This window comes from Bombyx mori, chromosome 14 (genome assembly GCF_030269925.1).
Source record: "Bombyx mori chromosome 14, ASM3026992v2".
NCBI classification, from domain to species: domain Eukaryota; kingdom Metazoa; phylum Arthropoda; class Insecta; order Lepidoptera; family Bombycidae; genus Bombyx; species Bombyx mori.
In genome coordinates, this window is record NC_085120.1 from 5426438 (window position 1) to 5445453 (window position 19016).

Here is a 19016-nt window from a genome sequence, read left to right on the forward strand (position 1 = left end):
AACCGCTGCTGTTCAGATAATCACAGTAACTATGGAAAAGTACCGCTCAATCAAACCAAATGTCTACTTCTGGCCCATTTTTTTTTTTCGGTTATGGGGCCGAACCTCCTACGAGGTCCCCGCGCTAAAGGGGCGGGCGGGGTATGTGAGACTCAACGATCTGCATGGTGCTGAGAGCAGACCGCGGGCCCAAGGATTTTAGGGCCCACCCACTAAACGACACCTCTGCACTCTTACATCCGACGTCCGATCCCCTCCGAGGTCAGAACCCAGATGAGGTAGGGGGTACAACCAGACGGCGCGAATCACCCAGCCGACGGAGCCTTCGAGGCGAATCGAAGGCTCTGAAACGTCGGCCGTCTCGGCACGGCAGCCCGTCAGGCCGCCCCAGAGATAAGACTATTTTTCTATGTAATTTAAAGCTCAAAGAGTCTCAGAATATGTGTCGTTCTAATTTAGCTCATATTGTCCTTTAAAATCACGAAAAGTCGCATAAAAAGCCCCAAAGGAGTGACGTCTCCTTATTCTGGTAACATTAGTACTTAACTCACACTTCTTCAATTTATCCATCTATTTAACAGCTAACATTTTATTTGGACTTTATTTTCTCTCGTCTAATCTCGTTTCATTTAATTTCGTTCCAGTTAATTACAGTTAAATAATCAGTACAAATAAATAAACTTTATCTCATACCGCTCCGAATTGTTATCATATAACAGAATAAATATATTTTATAATTGCCGTATGAAAAGAAGATAGTGATGGACATATTCACGTTTACATTAAACCTTTCACCATAGACACAACGATGACAAAGCATGATGTTTATTGTGTATTTTAAATTTTATTAAAAATTGTCCTTTCTAATTTTTATAAGTGCTACATTGCCAGCAGGTTTTGGCGCGTAATACCGAGCAATATCAATACTGAGTCGAACCTGAGAAATGAGCAGAGCCCCCTCGATCCCCCTTCCGTTATTGTAAGCTCTGTACCTATACACTATCTCTGTGATTGCTTTTCAGCTGACTTCTATTGATTTTTAATGAGTTATGCAATTCTTTTTATTCCTTGGTGTCTGGTGACGTATAGTGAAAATGAAAAGTGACGTTATGACGTTATCGTCTGGTGTAGTGGTAAGTGACATGGTCACTACACAAGGGGGTCGCGGGTTCGAATTCCGCCAAGGGAAGATATTTGTATGATAAATATAAATGTATTTTCCAGGGTTATGGATGTATATTAAATATGTGTATGTGTATAATAAAAATCTTATATTTATTTCCGTTATCTGGTACCTGTAACACAAGTTCTTTACGAACTTATCACGGGACCAGTTAACGTGGCGTGACTGTTAGTAAATATTTATTTATTTATTTATTAAGTCGCTTCTAATAGTGAAATCAAATAAATATGAAATACGAAATAGATAAGAAATAAACACGCCGTTGATCCGGTATGGCTAAAAGTGCGATGGCCAACCTCAAGATGATCTGGAAAAATCGTAGCATTCGTTATAAAACCAAAGTGGGCTTGGTGCGGGCACTGATCTTTCCCGTGGTCTACGGAGCGGAGACGCGGTGCATGAAAAGCCGCGATGGCAAAAAGATCGATGCCTTTGAAATGTGGGTGTGGCAGAGGATGCTACAAATACCGTGGACTGCCATGAGAACTAACGAGTCCATTCTAATGGAGCTAAACATCCGAAAAAGGCTCTCTGCCATCTGCCGGGAACGTGTTATAAGCTTCTTCGGACACATCATGCGGTCTCCTAGACATGAATTAGAGAAGCATAGAGGGCAAGCGCGTCGTGGTCAGAACACCAGTCAGATGGTCAGATCTGATAAAGGAAGCACTTGGTGGTAGTCTATACCATGCGGTCCATGCCACCCATGATCGAATACAGTGGAGGAACGTCACATGTGGTTGCGATTCTCAGCAGTAAGGGAACTATGAAGAAGAAGAAGTACTAATTACCAATTTAGGGTAGAGAACATTCAGATTGTTAATTGCATTTAAAACCGATTGGGTAGATTGTTAGTTCATATGATAAATTAAACTTCATCATAAACCACACAAACGATCGTGTTATATCAAGATCAGTGTTAAAAAGTCCAATTTAAAATGGAATAAAAGGCAGTCTTGTCACATAAGCCATCCATAAATTATGGTGTAGTGTCCGTTGCGTGCTCGTCGAGCGCAAGACAAGTGCCCAGTAATGGATATCTATTAGCCACAGACGCACTGCCCGATTAGGGTTGTCAGTCACTGATTTTTTTATTTATTATTTTTAAATTTATTTCCTGTATCACTACAACATATCTGTGAATAAAATAACTAGTTACACCAATACTCATAAGTGCTGATACCGCAATTTTTATTTTAAATTCAAATGTGATTGAAAGATTGTCTTTGTACTACGTATTCACCGAAAAATGCTCAAAATTTTTTTTTAAAAGTTTATAAAATAACGTAAGCTCAAATGCTGAACTCGGAAAGAAACAGTTGTAAATTTCAGTAAAAAACGAATCAGGGTATTTTAAACATGACAATTTTTTTAGTTTGATTGATTAGTTTGAGATTAAAAAAACACAAATTCTAGTGTAACTATTCCACTTTTTGTTGTTAAACTATTGGCTCTTAGCTAATTTTAGTTGACCGAGAGGGCTGGTGGTCGTGGCGTCGACCACCGCCGGTCCGGCGTCCCGAGGGTGAGGGTGATGGGAGAGATGTGCTCCGCACTAAACGCTTCTCTTTCCCCCCTTTGCCTTTTCATGACGTCTTATGCGAGGTTTGGACGTGGGTTGTTGAGCTACCGGAGGTTTTTAGTCGGTTCGACTCCGACATGCCCCGCCGTCCATCCCCAGTGGAGGGCGGAAGTCCGGCGATTTCCTCGCGAGCAAAAAAAAAGAAGCTAATTTTAGTAAATTTATAAAGGAATAAATACTCAAACGAAAATTCAAACTAATTCCTAAATTATTTTTTATATGATGACACATGAAAAGCTTTATTTCTCATTCATTGTATTCAACCACATTAAATAGAATTGACAAGGGGATTATTATTTGACGTTTAAGTGAAAAACGGTCAGTGGTAGCCCTAGATGTTAAGCCTCCATCTATTACAGTGATTTCCGACAGGAGCCCCTGACGCAGCGCAACGCGGCACTTACACTGAGATCAAAGAATCTCTTACGCTCCGGGCTACATCGCTAAGTGCCCAGGTAAATGAGAATAAAACGTTTTTTCACTGACTTCTTGTGGTTTGTAAACGAATCTCCTGCGAAATAGGGGTCAACTCATTTTAAGGGATATAGAGACGGACGTTTTTCGCTGCCTATTACTTAGCTCTTCGCAGGAACATCAAATACGTATCATTGCTGTGATTTGCAGTTATTAATAATAGAGAGAGAATGTTGTGCTAAAACAGTGTCTCTAAAGCTGTTTGAAATATTTTGATGACGCTATTGAATGACATATCTGAATTAATTTTCTTTAATTTATAAGCATTTCTGTAATAATAAATTTAAGTCAATAGTTTACTGGTGGTAGGACCTCTTATGAGTCTACACCACCCTGCCTATTTCTGCAGTGAAGCAGTAATTCGTTTCGGTTTGAAGGGTGGGGCAGCCATTGTAACTGTACTGAGACTGAACTGGGTGGCGGAATTTACGTTATAGATGTATATGGGCTCTGGTAACCACTTAACGCCAGGTGGGCTGTGAGCTCGTCCACCCATCTATTCAATAAATAAAAAATAAATAAAACTAAAACAATAATTTTAATGTATTTTAAGGCACAAAATTTGGCATATTATTTTATATACTACTAGCTTTTACCCGCGACTTCGTCCGCATAAGTTTTTTTGTTTTCTCCCGGCTATAAGTCCCCCTGCAACAATGTCCCACTATCGTGTTCCAGTCCTCAACTTCACATCAAAATTTGTTCAAAAGCAACCTAAGCTACATAATGGATAGCTCCGAATGTTTCCTTAGTAAATATAAAAAGTAAATAATGTAAATCGGTTTAAAATACTACTAACTACCTACCTGCCAACCCCCGATGTTAGACAGTGTGACATCCGTAACATCGTCTGCGTAGGAAGTACTAACTTAATGTAAGTAGTATAATAATGTAGGAAGCTAAAAATAAGAGGCCTTATTACTGTAGTACATTTTTGTAAACTATGTTCTTTGTTTTTCCCTCTCTGGCCAACACATGGAGATTCTGTGGACTTGAAACACGTGAGCAAGCCACGTATAATTGTCCGTGAGAAAAACAACTCTTTTCTAAATTAATGCCGGCTACTTTTAATGTTTGCCCCTGAGCTTTATTTATCGTCATAGCGAATGCGATTTTCAGCGGAAACTGTAATCTCTTAAACTGGAATGGCAAATCTGTCGGAATTATGGGTATACGGGGGATTCTCGTACGGGGGGTTCTCACCTTTTGCCATTCCAGTCATAATGATTGCTTTTACAATATTGCGACCGAGGTGTGTCACTTGCAACCGTGTGCCATTACACAGTCTTGGTGCATCTAAATTCCGCATTAAAAGGACAGGAACGCCTACTTTCAGCCTCAGTTTGTGTGAAGGTACTCCCGACAGTTCTAAAGAATTAAGAAATTCTACAGGGTATGATGTTACTTGTTCAGTATCCATTACAGTGTCTACAGAGAGAAACTCAACAATATCACCTTCCACGCGTGACATAATTTGCTCGTTTATCTGTCCCACCATTTCATTCGTCGGCGCTAAAATTGCTCTTTCACATAACCAGTCTCTATTCCTCATATTAGTTAGCAGTTCGCTATAGACGAAGTTATTTAGATCATCTGGATTATGCACAACATTGCAGAATTCACGATCCAATGTAATCATGCCATTACCATCCTTTGCCATACGATCTTCTCCAATTTTAAGAAGAGCAGCAGCATATTGTCCAGATTGTACATCATTGTGTAGTTGCACTCCCATATTTGTAGACAGACTAAACGTTTTTACGTGCACCCATAACGTTGACGCTTTTAAACACGCATTTATTTCATCTGCAGGGGTGCCTTTAGTGATAACCGGCAATCTGTCTAAAATCGCCCGCTAAAAGTACCACCATCCCCCCCATGATATTTGGATTACTCTTGATGTCATAGCTATGGCGTAATGTGATTCTAGACAGAGTTTTAATGTTGTAGATAGGTAGCTGTGTATAGGTTCCTGTGGGAATGAGATATTTTCCCGAAGTAAAAAGTAGTCTGAATTTTGGTACCTTCCTACCCTATAAGTTAAGTAGTGTGATGGTATGTCGCTAAGTTTCGATCCAAGTAAAACTGTTAAATAAAGACAGATGCATCAAAATTTTATAATAAATTCCCTAAATTATGGCGCCTACCGACCCTCTAAGTTAGAAAAGTGATCAAATACTAACTTTAAGTCTTAGTAACACTCATTTAAAAAAAAAAAACATCAAAATCATTTCAGTAGCTATGGCGTCATTCGCTTCTTGACACGATCACGCTAGATTTCCGCGGGAATGAGGTATTTTCCCGCCGTAAGAAGTAGCCTGTGTCCGTGCCTAGGATCCTATCTTTATATTAATCAAGTCTTATAAAAATCCGTTCAGACGTTAAGGCGTGAATGAGGTAAACTTTTAAACCAAACTAAAAATCACTAACTTAATTAGTTTTTTGCCTACTGCCTACGCCTTAAGTACGATAGCATGAATATTAATAGCCCATATCCTTTTCTAGGTTACTATCTATCACCTAACTAAATTTCATCAAAATCCGTTCAGCCGTTTAGGCATGATAGAGCAAAACTCCCACCAAAAACCATAAAAAAATCACTAACTCAATTCAGTTTTCTGCCTACTTCCTACCCCCTAAGTACTATGACGTGATCATTTTGATCTTATATCCGTTTTTAGGTAACCATCTATTACCTTACTAAATTTCATCAAGATCTGTTCAGCCTTTTATACGTGAAAGAGCAAAGGTCCCAACAAAAACGACTAAAAATCACTAACTCAATTTAGTTATCTGCCTACTGCCTACCCCCTAAGAACGATGGCGTGATTATTTATAGCCTATGACCATTTCTAGGTTATCATCTATCACCATACCAAATTTCATCAAAATCCGTTCAGCCGTTTAGGCGTGAAAGAGGAACAGACAGACAGACAGACAGAGTTACTTTCGCATTTATAATATTAGTATGGATTTTTGACATCACATACATATTTTTTTTCAAACTACTATTGTTTCCATGACAATAGTTTTGGCTGTGCCCCTGGCATTGCTGATGCTCACGGGCAACGGTGACTATTTAACATCAGATGGGTCGTATCCTAGCCTGCCAACAAAAGCAATAAAAAAGCTAAATACTTAATAATAATTAATTACTTAATAATAAATAAGGCTAATACGGCCTTTTTAGGATATAGATAGATATAAACTCCATACAAAAAACCTATACCTATATTTACGTGAGTCCATATGTATTTTGTATACGTAGATAATATTTTATTTTCTTATTTAAAAATTTTAATTTGCACCGTACTTTCTACCTTTATTTCACCGCTTATGTATGAAGTTATATAAATAAACGAATCCATATCAAACTGATTTCTGAAAACATACAGACAGCCCTAACCATAACTTTACCTTAGTACTTTAGTCTTAGTTCTTTTACCAATCTGTCATATAACCTCCATAATTTTAACTGCCTTAGTCTTAAAACAATCGCAATTAATTCGACAAACATACCCATTTAATACGCTTATCACAAAATTACATATATCATGTACCGAAAATAACTCAAAGCGGATAATACTAGCGACCCTCAAAATAAGGCTTTTGGAAAACAATAGAAAGCTTTTAAGTTAATGCATCCATCGATACGGCCTACCGTTAATCTGATGTTATTTAATGTAATTGCCTTGGATTCAACATGGTTTATGTTTTATACAACTAAAAATAAACAAGTTATAATTATATATCTGTGAAGTAATTTTATTGGTTTCAAACGAATGTTTCTATCGCGATAATTACCTTTAACTAATAGTCCTCCTTATACAGCAACACATCTTGTTGAGCCTGAAAATTATGAATCCTTTTTCAGCCAATTTTTTATTACCTTTGCAGGCAGTTATTGCCTTTCTACTGGTGGTAGGACCTCTTGGGAGTCCGCACGGGTAGGTGCCACCGCCTTACCTATTTCTACCGTGAAGCAGTAATGCGTTTCGGTCTGAAGGGTAGGGCAGCCGTTGTAACTATACTGAGATCTTAGAACTTATATCTCAGGTGGGTGGCGCAATTACGTTGTAGATGTCTATGGGCTCCGGTAATCACGTAACACCAGGTGGGCTGTGAGCTCGTCCAAGAAAGAAGACGAAGCATACGACTTACCTGATGGTGTCTAGTCACTGTCATTCATGGACATCAGCAATGACAGGGACACAGCCAGTGGGTTGGCCGACAGCTAAATGTGAATAGATTTTATTGGAAATGTCCCCGAAGCTAAAAAAGGAGCAAACTGCCCACAGTGCAGAGGAAACATTAAAAATTTACTGAACTAAATACAAAAGATTATTATAATAATATGATGAATATGTAAACTAAATAGAAACTACTGGTGCGACATATCAATTATTTTGAAATTAGTAATAAGTGAGTCCTAATTCAAAAACATTTATTAAAATTTATTTATTTTCCATCACGATTTTTCGTTCTATTGTGCCATGATTAATTATCACATGAAGACATTTTAATACAAATAATAAATATATCAAACTACAAGTCGAACTAACGATATATTATAATACAAACTGTTCATCAAGTTATTTTCAAAAGAAATGCCGAATCGATGCGTGTCGATAGGAAATAGTAGCGGTCAGTATTTACAACTTCCGGTAAGGGGATGACTGGGAACCAATTAATAACTTTTATCGCTTCCGACGCTGGCGGGCGAACAATTAGCGCGACCATAAAAATCTTCGCGCCTGATTGGAAACCGTCATTTATTGGGAAACCATACAGAAAGGGGCACGTAAACTCTTTCAAAGAAATGTTGTGAGCACATTACATAAACGCGGCAACAGCCGAATATAACTTGGACACCCAATAAACTTATTGACGTTAAATGTTATCTTCGGTTTTCGGCGAGCCGTAGACATAACTAGATTTTTTTATTTATTGCTTAAATGGGTGGACGAGCTCACAGCCCACCTGATGTTAAGTGGTTACTGCAGCCCATAGACGTCTACAACGTAAATGCGCCACCCACCTTGAGATATAAGTTCTAACATCTCAGTATAGTTACAACGGCTGCCCTACTCTTCAGACCGAAACACATTACTGCTTAACGGCAGAAATAAGCAGGGTAGTGGTGCCTACCCGCGCGGACTCACAAGTGGTCCTACCACCAGTAATTACGCAAATTATAATTTTGTTGGTTTGATTTTGATTACACGATGTTATTCCTTCACTGTGGAAGTCAATCGTGAACATTTGTTGAGTACGTATTTCATTAGAAAAATTGGTACCCGCCTGAGATTCGAACACCGGTGCATCGCTCAACACGAATGCCCGGACGTCTTATCCTTTAGGCCACGACGACTTGAAAACGAATTATTTTTACGACATCATTTCGCGCTTTAAATGTCATTAACTTAAGTCTGACGTTTTGAATACATACAAACTTGAACATTGTGCCAACAACAACAACACTTAAGTTCCAATTTTCTAAAAAAAATATTTTTGTAAGTTTCATTTCACACCGAACGAACTAATAGTGACAGATGAAGACGATAAAACACGCAATATTAAATCGTAAATGTAGTTTTTATTGATGACCTTTATTCTCAAATTGGACCAACGGTATATACTATATGAACGTTCTTCGCAAATTGTCATCTAGGTACCCATAGCCATTTTACGTAAGAGCTTGAAGGGCGCGTCGAACATCATTTCATCTCATTCAGGAAGCAACCATTAAAATTGATGATCGACTCGAGAACCGATACTGGTTAACGGAGGTGTGTTATCACCTTAGGAACTATGGTTACTAATGAAGTCAACGACGACTACTAATGAAGTCGTCGTGGCCAAAGAGATAAAACGTCCGGTGCATTCGTGTTGAGCGATGCACCGGTGTTCGAATCTCACGCGGGTACCAATTTTTCTAATAAATTACGTACTCAACAAATGTTCACGATTGACTTCCACGGTGAAGGAATAACATCGTGTAATAAAAATGAAACCCGCAAAATTATAATTTGCGTAATTACTGGTGGTAGGATCTCTTGTGAGTCCGCGCGAGTAGGTACCACCGTCCTGCCTATTTCTGCCGTGAAGCAGTAATGCGTTTCGGTTTGAAGGGCGGGGCAGCCGTTGTAACTATACTGAGATCTTAGAATTTATATCTCAAGGTGGGTGGCGCATTTACGTTGTAGATGTCCATGGGCTCCGGTAACCACTTAACACCAGGTGGACTGTGTGCTCGTCCACCCATCTAAGAAATAAATAAAAAAACAAAAAAACTATGTCATCTGCACATAAACCTTCACTTCAACCTTCAAACAGGCTCTGTTTAATTTACAAAAAAAATATAACGTATATTTATTTCCAAAACAATAAAATAATAAATACTCATAATACATATAATGTTAAGGAGTATTTCAGAATGAATAAATAATAAAAAAAGGCTTAATTGCATTTTATGTTATATGTATATTAAGAAAAGAACATTTAAAGTCCTTAATCTCTTAAAATTAATATTCTATACAGTATTATTATATTAAACAAATCTGAACTTTCTTTTTTACTGAATAACAGACTTACTCTACGACACTGAATTACACTGAAGAAAAATCCTCTTTAAAAACTAAAGAGTTTTAAATAATAAAGGTTTTTCATTACATACAAAACAGATAATAGCAACACGTTAATGTTCAATAAAGTCACGGACACTTTTGTTCTTGTGTACTTTTCATTTGTATAAGTCATTCAATCAACTTTTTATTTACAAAAGAAAGGCAAGTTAAAAAGCTACCTATCTTTTTACCGCGATTAGTATCTGTCCTTAAATGGCTCTTGTGGATATGTACATAAAATCGTCTTTAGCATGCTTGTGCTTAACGTCCTATATTGTTTTTAATTTTATTATTACACTAGCGACCCGCCCTCGCTTCGCTTCGGAAACATTAAAACACATATGAAACCAAAAAAAAAAAATAAAAAAAAAAAGTAGCCTATGTTCATCAGGGACAATGTCGGCTTCTAATGGAAAAAGAATTTTTCAAATCGGTCCGGTAGTTTCGGAGCCTATTCGAAACAAACAAACAAAAAAATCTTTCCTCTTTATAATATTAGTATAGATGCGTGTATTATTAAGGATAATGTTCTTTACTGTGTTCTGTATATATTTTAACACGTATAAACAACTTGTTCGATGTTAATAAGAGGCTTCTGTGTTGAATGTTTAAGCCGCTTTCTGAAGTAGTCGTGACCCGTGGGATAACACGCCCAGTGCATTCGTATCTAGCGATGTGTTGTGCCGGTGTTCGGATCCCTCAGGCAGTTACCAATTTTCCTAATGAAATACTGCTTCACGTATGTTCACGAATGACTTCTACTTCCGCAAAAATTATAGGTAACTTGTGTTATTACTGATGGATAAGGAGTCTTGTGAGCCCGCACGTGTAGGTACTACCACCCTGCTTATTTCTGCCGTGAAGCAGTAATGCATTTGGGTTTGAAGGATGGCGCAGCCGTTATACTAAGAACCGAGACTTAGAACTCATGTCTCAAGGTGGATGGCAGCATTTACGTTATTAATGTCTATTATTTATTTATCGTATGGCATTCGTTTACACTGCGTGGTTATAATTTAAATTTACAGTTTGTGAAATAATCTATAGCTGCTTCTGTTACATTTTTGAGATCTTCCACTTGGGCTCCGTCCACTCATCTTAGAAATTATTATTTTTTCTCCTGCTTTGTATCAGCCATTTTTTTCCGTAGAAAAAAATATCCTTAGTATTATTCTTTTGTGTAATTGAAATTTCGACTTTTTGTCTCAATGTCAGCGCTGGCGTTCGACATGTGGTTAATTTTCAGTTTAACTGTTTAGCATTGCCGTAATATACACAAAGCATCTAGGTCATTTCGCATTAGTCGATGCATTGAAAATCAGGATTGGTTACGGCATCCGCGGTTTCTGTATTTAGCATAAAATCCATTCTTATTTGTTCAACTGTTGCATCACCATATTACATAAACAGATTGTGTCCCGTTCGGTGTTCATTTTAGTTCATAGATTTTCATGTTGTAGGCGATTTTAGTTGCCCGAAGTAATTGTCAATCAAAATTCAATTCGATAAAAGTTTCGTCACTTTTTAACAGATTTTTTTTAATGCAGGGTTTTTGTTTGTCATTCTTTTGATTAATCTAATCCATTGGAAGTATAACTTATAATCTTTTAAATCTTAATTCTTTCCGAAGATTTACGATAAGCAGCTCAGTTATTTTCTTTTGCAGTGTTATTGTGATAGGCATCATTACTGCTTTATTTCCACATTTTCACAATTTTACTGCTTGGTGTACTATGTACCTACGACTTAGTGGTGGTACGTTTCACTGAGACGAAATTAGACTCCATCACGATTTATTTTTAGTTGTAGTCAGTTAGAATAACACGTATGTACACAACTAATACGCGTCATAGACAGAATTCGTTCCTGATGCGGATGGTGGAATGTGAAAACGATCCGCCAAAAATGCTCCGTCTAATAAAAATAGTAATCCCAAATAATAGATTTGAGCCCTGTAGAAATATTATTAATCTTTTAAACAGTTATTGCGTAGCATGATACGAAATCTATATATTAATACGTGAAGCAAAAACTTTGTATCCCTTTTTACGAAAATTGCGCGGACGGAGGAGTATGAAATTTTCCACACTTATGGAGAATATAGAGAAGAAGTGCACAATGCTAATATTTTTTTTAAATAATGCATAAAAGCTACATTAAATCAATAAAGAAAACATTACACACACTACATATCATATTGACGCACACACGCATGCATACTTTTGTTCTTGACGTCTGTTGTCAAATTGGGAATAGATTAAATATTGTTTATCTTTATTAATATTTTTTATAGTGTAGTCTTGGCGAAATTTGTGATTATCTAATATATAAAATTCTCGTGTCACAGTTTTCGTTGCCATACTCCTCCGAAACGGCTTGACCGATTTTGATGAAATTTTTTGTGCTTATCCGGTATCTATGAGAATCGGCCAACATCTATTTTTCATCGCCCTAAATGTTAGGGGTAGTCCACCCCTAAATTTTTTTTTTAATTTTTTAGACAAAAATTTTTATTTCTATTTTTTTATGATACAACATAAAAAAATACATACAACCCTAAATTTTCACCCCTCTACGATCAACCCTTATTTTTTATTTGCTAATTAAAAACTTTTAAATTTTTTGCGAGAATTTTGTTTTTATTTTGTCATGACGTAGAATAAAAAAATTCATATTACTCTGAAATTTTCACCCCTCTACGATCAACCCCTATTTTTTATTTGTTAATTATAAACTTTAATTTTTTTGGCAAGATTTTCATTTTTATTTTTATTTTGTCATGAATTAAAATAAAAAATTGGATGTTACTCTCAATTTTTCATCCCTCTATGATCAACCCCTATTTTTTATTTGTTAATTATAAACTTTAATTTTTTTGGCAAGTTTTTTATTTTGTTTTGTCATGACTTAAAATAAAAAAATCGTATTACTCTCAATTTTCACTCTTATACGATCAACCCCTATTTTTCTATCCCGATTAATATTTTTTTTATTCTATGCACAGATCCGCAATAAGGTTGCAAGATGGCAATCAAATATTATAATTGTAGTACGACAAATTCTTATTCAGAGTTTATAATTTCAAGTTCCTTTAATTATGATTTTTTTTAAATTGAATTTGATCTCCCGCCCTCGCCGGTTGACTAATGATCAACTATCAATCGATCAGCTATCCCCGTCTAATGCCACCACTCATCCAGCAAACATCACGTAGTAGGGATGAGGACAAAGCCGGTCTCCTGTCTTACTTTTTTTTTTATGGGATTTTATGACCTGGTAACTGAGACCTTTAAGTCATGTCTTATTTTAATTTATATTCATATTTTTATGAAAAATGATATTATGAAGTGAAATGATATGAAGATGATTAATTTGAGACATTAATCAACTAGGATGAAATTAAATGAAATGAAATGAGATGAAATATAATCTCAGAAAATTGTGGTCATTTACTTTTTTTGAGTGGACTTTTTGGAGGATCCCGAGAAGTTACGTCCAGCGGCTTTGTTTCATTTTCCCACATTTGTGCACTTTCACAGATATTAAACAGTTAATAAACCACCATTATTACACATTTAAACCCGAAGAAACACTAAATATACAAAATAAAACACATCACACAACTTCACTCCTCGCGTTCCCGCCAAAAAGTCCCTGTCTTACTTACTCACTATACATCATAGATTATACACTTAATATTATTATATTTGAGAGCTATACAATACTATACATTATTCAGCTATGTTTTTTTGGTTTTATTTGTGTATCAATAGTATGTTCAGTAGGTCTGAGAATCGGCTACTATCTATTTTTCATACCTAAGTGAAAAGGGTGTCCGTCCACCCCAAACATTTATTTTTAATATTAATTTTTTGGATATTTTTTTTTGTTTATAATGAAGTATTATGTGGTTAAATGAGGTTTTTTTTTCTACAGTAGAATTTCCCTAGCAATCTTATTTAAGGCAACACAACGTTTGCCGGGTCAGCTAGTAGAAGTATAAAATACAATCGTAATAGTGTACAAACTTACAATTCCAATTAATTATAGTCGAATTTCGACTACTGCGGGACCTCTAGTGTAATTCAACACACAATACCAGTCGATTTTACCAAATAACCAACGAAGACAATAACTACAATTTCTCATACAAATTCTTGACGAAATTTTCAGTATCGATAAGCGTTTGAGTAAGATGCTGTAATTCAATGAGAACTGTAGCTATATGGAGAGTCTGAGCGCTTCCCGCAAATCTACTTACAACCTCTTTGTATTGACTATCTTCAGCACAAGGAATAAAGAAAAGATTGATATGACATTTTGAATTTGGATCAATTTCTGAAATTGAAAAAAACGATCGCAGAAGTTATTCAGATGTTATTCTACAGTAAACTAATATTACTAGAATAAATGACTAACGTTATTTGCTCTTCAAATTAAACATATCCTTGTAGAACTACATATAATGACGGTAGCATTGGGTTTGCTAACTAATAGATTTCTATATTAATTGAGATTTTCAAATTAGTAATACGTTCGTACGTAATACGTACGTTCGGCAGACACCGCCATTCTACTGAATTAAATCATAAATATCTCATGGGTTTCAATTTGACAGCCGTTGCTATTATTCAAACTATTCTCTCCATAATATTTTCTTTCGTCTTCGCGACTCGCAGGCGTTGTTATAACTACAAAGACTTTCGTCCGCAACCACAAAAACTACATTGTATACGAAGCGTTGGAAATAATATCATCATCAACAGCCCACAGTCGTCCACTGCTGGACAAAGGCCTCTCCCAATCCACACTACTGAGCCCGGTCTACGGCTCTCCTCATCCACTTCTTGCCGGCCACCGTTCGGAGGTCATAGCACCACCTAGTCAATGAATGAGATTGTTCGACAGAGAACTAAAGTCAAACCTAGCTCAAAGAGTGAGCCAGCTGAAGTGGCAGTGGGCTGGCCATATATGCCGTAGGACTGACGATCGCTGGAGCAGACGGGTTCTCGAGTGTAGACCGCGCAGCGGAAGACGTAACGTGGGAAATAATATAGTGTCGATAAAGATGTGAGATTAAATTATTGCAGTAACTGTATAGCTCATTTAGTTTTAGGCACAAAGTAAGGTCATATAAGTCTTCGTGGCTTGAGGTTTTTTTTTATCGCTTAGATGGATGGACGAGCTCACAACCCACCTGGTGTTAAGTGGTTACTGGAGCCCTTAGACATCTACAACGTAAAAGCGCCACCCACTTTGAGATATAAGTTCTAAGATCTCAGTATAGTTACAACGGCTGCCCTACCCTTCAGACCGAAACGCATTACTGCTTCACGGCAGAAATAGGCAGGGTGGTGGTACCTACCCGCGCGGACTCACAAGAGGTCCTACCACCAGGCATAACACGTTCGGTGAATTTGTATCGACTGCTCTCGAATCCCGCTGACGGGTACCAATTTTTTAATGAAATCCGTCCTTAACAAATGATCACGTGTTACATCACTTGAAGGAATAAATAAAAAAAAAAAAAAACGTGTTGCACTCGGGAACTGCCGCGGTAAAGCTATTGCGTAGCATTTTTTTATCAACTTATATTATCTTACTAATATTATAAAGAGGAAAGATTTGTTTGTTTGTTTGTATTGAATAGGCTCCGAAACTACTGAACCGATTTGAAAAATTATTTCACTGTTTGGAAGCTACACTATCCCCGAGTGACATAGGCTATATATTTTTTTTAATTAGGGATTTTTACTAAAACTCTATACTACTAACTAATAATATAAAAAAAATAAAAAAAATAGATAAAAACAAATATTATTTAAATGAAAATAAAAGTTCATTAGAATGATAATAATTATTCAAACTACCTTTATAATTTTCTATTTCTAGAAACCTGACGCAAATATAAGAGTTAAAGTGTGTGTATTATAATTTTTTATTTTGAAATTTTTGTTAAATATCTGAGCGAAGCCGGAGCGGGCCGCTAGTGCAATTATAATTAGACAATGATAATTTAATATTAAAACAAGACCACGCTATATTAAACATTAATAAAAGCAAAACATTAACTGTCTCCTGAGTGTGAACTCATAAACTAGACCGCGCGAGAGAGAGATGGGCAGACTTTTCATGATGCGCATGCAGTGTGACGTCAAGCCACGCGCTTATTCACAAACATTAACTAAGCGCAACGTGTGAATGGGTTGAACTCGAGCTACATGGTAGGCGGAGTGAGGGGGCTTAAGTTTTTTTCGTTACGGAATTTCATGATTCAGTCGCCGCGCTCAAGGCCCGCGATAAAATCTATGCAATAGCTTAATGACATCATATAATAAGTCAAACTCGTAAACATTATAATTTGCGTTATTACTGGTGGTAGGGCATCTTGTGAGTTCCACGGGTAGGTACCACCATCCCGCCTATTTATACCGTGAAGCAGTAATGCGTTTCGGTTTGAAGGGTGGGATAGCCGTTGTAACTATACTGAGACCTTAGAACTTATATCTCAAGATGGGTGGCGCATTTACGATTTAGATCGAGTGACCACTTAACACCAGGTGGGCTGTAGCCTCGTCCACCCATCTAAACAATTAAAAAAAACAACCTACTAATGCATCTAAAAATAAAAATATATATAATTACGAGTTTCGTATGCGCCTTTTCGTGATTCATGGGGCATCGGTTGTGCACCCGGGGGCGCCCGTAATGACATCACTCCACGATAGGCACTCTTCCCGCATCCGAAAGATTTTATCTAAAATGCTACCTCCTTACAAATACCGATAGAAAACTCTATATACACAAACTAACATTATGGAATGTGAATATTGGAAAGATAAAGGTAGAATCATAATAGAGTATGTACCTTAAAGTGACAGATATCTTTTTTTTTCTCCTACCTATGATGATAGCCTTGAGAGGCTTCTTCAGCTTCGCTCTAGCATGTTGGTGAGCTCACGAGGCTCAAACCTGACGACGTTGCTAACACAAGCCCTAGCAAGGGCCGTGCTTCGCAGAATCTACCATCGAATCGGAAAAGCGACCCACTGAGAAGATCCGGCGAGAAACTCAGTGGGCTGTGTCTGTGGGTTAATTTACTCGTCGAGCCCTTCGTCGCAAGCGACGGGTTCGACGTGAATGATGACCGGTGCTTGAGGTACCTAAAAGCATCGTTAGTGGATCGGGAGGATCCGAAATAACGTGTTTAGGGCGACGTCGATTTCTTTCCATTCTGTCCGCAGGATCGGGAATGTAGTTACCGGCGGCCACGATGAGAGGATTCTCGTGTCGTGCCGCTTTCTCGAAATGGCGTCTTGATGCCGACTGTAAATACTTACTAATGGACTCTAGATCCAGGTCGTCATGCAAGTAAATATCATTGATGACTAGTGTGTGCACCATTTTTTTTGCAGTCAATAAATTTCTCAAAAATCGATTACGTTTATACGGTCGCGTTATTTTTTGCTTATCGATTCTCTTATTTCTCATGATTACGTGACATTAACATTAACACTTAGTAAACTGCAAATAAGGTTCAACTATCGAATCGAGTTTCTGTTTAACGCCTCAGTTTCGCACACGTACACATTACAGAGCAAGACACGTCCCTAACTTTTCTAATTAAGTTCAGCTAAAGTTTTTTCTTTCGACTCTTCGGCGTCGAGTGGCTTTTATTGTACTTCTAATGTGATCTACACTTTGGCTGGCTAGTTATCACAAGATCTCTCGTTCACATTAAAAGTAAATGATTCGGATGTTTGATGTTTTTATTTGGTACACGAGATACGACTTTATTTCGTACATTTCAAGTAACAAGCAAACATTGCCTTTATCGAGAAAACTTTACGACAAAAAGTTCATAGAATTTGAAATTGTTTGTGATAAAGTAGAAATCAATATTTTATGTATGTGAATAAAGAAGAAAAGATACGTTTTAGGCACATTCTGCTATCTCTTTCGCACTGCTGAATATAATCTATAAGTAGATTTAAAAAAAAGTTACTTCATTAAGCGCAATTTATCACTTTTATTGTATGTTATTTATTTTACTGGTGGTAGGACCTCTTGTGAGTCCGCACGGGTAGGTACCACCACCCCGCCTATTTCTGCCGTGAAACAGTAATGTGTTTCGGTTTGAAGGGTAGGGTAGCCGTTGTAACTATACTGAGACCTTAGAACTTATATCTCAAGGTGGGTGGCGCATTTACATTGTAGATGTCTATGGGCTTCAGTAACCACATAACACCAGGTGGGCTGTGAGCACGTCCACCCATCTAAGCAATAAAAAAAAAATATATATTTATTGCCTTTTTTTCTTATTGCGTAAACGGATGAGCACTTTCTTTTAATTGGTTACGGGAGACCACAGACAGCTATACGTGAATACCCCCACTCACCTTGAAACATGAGGTCTAAATATCAATAGTATATACCTAATGAGGGCTCCCCCACCCTTCAGTCTTTGAAGTCGTCGTGGCGTCGTGGCCTAATGGATAAGACGTCCGGTGCATTCGTATATAGCGATGTTCGGTGTTCGAATCCACATGGCAAGTACCTATTTTTTAATGAAATACGTACTTAACAAATGTTCACGATTGACTTCCACGGTGAAGGAATATCATCATGTATTAAAAATAACCCGCAAAATTATAATTTGCTTAATTACTAGTGGTAGAACGTCTTGTGAGTCCGCACGGGTAGGTACCACCACCCTGCCTGTTTCTGTCATGAAGCAGCATTTCAGTTTGAAGGGTAGGGCAGCCGTTGTACTGTAAAAACTGTGACCTTAGAACTCATATTACAAAGTGGGTGGCGGCATTTACAACGTTTTTACAACTATGGGCTCCAGTAACTACTTAACACCGTTGGGCCGTGAGCTCGTCCACCCAGCTAAGCAATAAAAAATTTATAAAAGACTGCACACACTACATACTGCTTCACGGCAAAAATAGGCAGACTAACTTTCTGTGCGTCCTGATAAGACACCTTTCCACCCATAGACACAGCCCACTGAGTTTCTCGCCGGGTTTACTCAGTGGGTCGCGATTCCGAACCCGTGGCAGATTCTGCGAAGCACTGCTTTGCTAGGGTCGGTGTTAGCAAATTCTCTCAGGAGCCCGTGAGCTCACCTACCCGACCGGGCGTAGCT

General features: G+C 37.5%; 1 long non-coding RNA gene across 1 annotated transcript in view; it reads right to left on the reverse strand.

Annotated features, from left to right (window-relative positions):
* LOC134200093 (uncharacterized) overlaps nucleotides 1-13833 on the reverse strand; it is a 39466-nt gene extending 25633 nt beyond the window's left edge. Inside the window, exon 1 of the long non-coding RNA XR_009974851.1 lies at nucleotides 13319-13833. This is a non-coding gene — a long non-coding RNA (uncharacterized LOC134200093). The remainder of the gene's footprint in view (nucleotides 1-13318) is intronic.
* Between the last annotated feature and the right edge of the window lie 5183 nt (nucleotides 13834-19016).